General features: G+C 46.3%; 1 pseudogene; it reads right to left on the reverse strand.

Annotated features, from left to right (window-relative positions):
- Positions 1–268: 268 nt before the first annotated feature.
- Positions 269–1,961, reverse strand: part of LOC101563341 — a 6,869-nt pseudogene continuing 5,176 nt past the window's right edge.

Consider the following 1,961-nt stretch of genomic DNA (forward strand, 5'->3'; position numbering starts at 1 on the left):
AGGACTGAAACTTACAACCCAGTGTGAAAGGAGCCTTGTTTCCTTTCAGGTGCTTTATCCTGCTACAGAACAGTCAAAAGGGAAGATACAAAGCTTTGTGGTTAGTTTAAATTATACACTCTGTAGGATACTGTACCAATTTTAAAAGTTACAGAGACCAACTGATGTCCATCAGTTCATCTGCATCGATTATACTCCAGCTGGATCGCGGAGAACAAATGAGGCAAATGTGGAAAGAAAATCCACCTGCGCACTTGCTCTGCAGGGTTTACCGATGCGCACACTGCACCCCAGGCCCGTGATGGCTGCTGCTTTCTTCATCAGAGCTATCGTTGTAGGCTTCCCGCCTCTGACCACCTCCCGAGCCTTGAGTGCTATCAAAGTCCTGGAGCTGAACCTCCTCAGTTTCTCCAATTATGTTAGGAACTTCTGGTCCAGACAGAAGAAGACCCTCTAGTTCGGAAAGCTTATCAGTGTTGATCCAGTTGTTTTCTGGAAACTGAACATCAAACTTTATGTAAAGATCACCTTTTTCAAAGGGATTACGATGCTATCGCACTCCTTCACCTTGGACTACACAAACACATCCTGGTTGAATTGCTTTATGGGCGTAGGGGTAAGGGGGGAGGAGAAGGTTCTTCACCACAATCTGACGTGCAGCTAAGTGCTTAAAAGTGAACTGAAACCCACATAGAGCTTCAACAAGTCCTACCTTGTATGTCACGTGCAAATCATTCCCCCCTCTCTGGAACACCTCATGCTCTTTCTCCTGCAGCTAAAGCACCATGTCTCCCGGCTCCACTCCTGGGGCCTGTCTGCCTCCCCAGTAAACGTAATTCTCTGTCCATGTTTCATGCCTTTGTCTCCATGAGCTTCAAGAATCTTGACTTCTTCAATCGCCTTCTTCCCTTCACGTTTTTTCCAGCGGTCCTTTTCATTAATTACCTCTCCTCCACTGCAATCGGAACACAGACTGCGTCTGCTGCGCCATTCGTGGAGCCAGGCGCCTGCTCTTGATGCGGACACCTCGACCTCGACAAGCACCGTGCTGCTGGACAGCGCCGGATTTCCACCTTGTCCCCCGCATGCACTACACAGCACACTCCTGCTAAGTTGTAGTAGGTTGTTTTGCTGCTATACAGATCTTCTAAGGATGCTTTGAGCGGATGCCTCATGTTCTCTCCAGCTTGACTTCTACTCTGATTGCCCATGAAGCCGAATAAGCCTCCACCAAAGATGTGGAGAAAATATCACCCACACCGGCGCCTCCGCCGCTGCCGCCCTAAAAACCCTGCTCTCGTATCTGCTGTATAACTCGCGCTTTTCTGGATTTGATAGCACTTCATATGCAAAACTTACTTCTTTAAATTTGTCTCCAGCATTTGGATTCTTATCAGGGTGATGTTCCCTCGCTAACTTTCTGTATGCCTTCTTCAGCTCATTCTCGCTGGCGCCAGGCAGGACACCCAGGATGTCCTACAGCTTCGTGTGGAGGACGTTGGCCCCGGCTCTGAGAGGAAGGCGGCGGCGGCGGCGGCGGCGCAGTGGAGCAAAGCCCGGCGATGAGCGGCGACGGCAGGGGCGGCGCAGGCCGAGGGAGACAGCCAAAAATGTAATTTTTAATATTCGAAAATCCCCAAATTTCACTCATCTAGTATTTTAAAATTCCAGGCCATTGTATGTGTCAACCAAATTAAAATGATTAATTTAGTATACACAAAACTAGAAAACTTCCAGCTCTGATAAAGCACAGTAAAATTAGATATAGTTATACTTTATATCTACTTATAATTAAAAGTGTCTTTCAGGAATCCTTAAGTTTTATTTTTCAAAGTTTTATTGATAAACAGATAGCAATGAGACAGTTTCAAATCAAATTGGAAGTACAGTTTCAACAAATAATACACTGCATATATTCTTCTTAGTGGTTAATTGCTGTACAAGATGCGGACTTGTGATCC

This window comes from Octodon degus, unplaced genomic scaffold, assembly GCF_000260255.1.
Source record: "Octodon degus isolate 3935 unplaced genomic scaffold, OctDeg1.0 scaffold00158, whole genome shotgun sequence".
NCBI classification, from domain to species: domain Eukaryota; kingdom Metazoa; phylum Chordata; class Mammalia; order Rodentia; family Octodontidae; genus Octodon; species Octodon degus.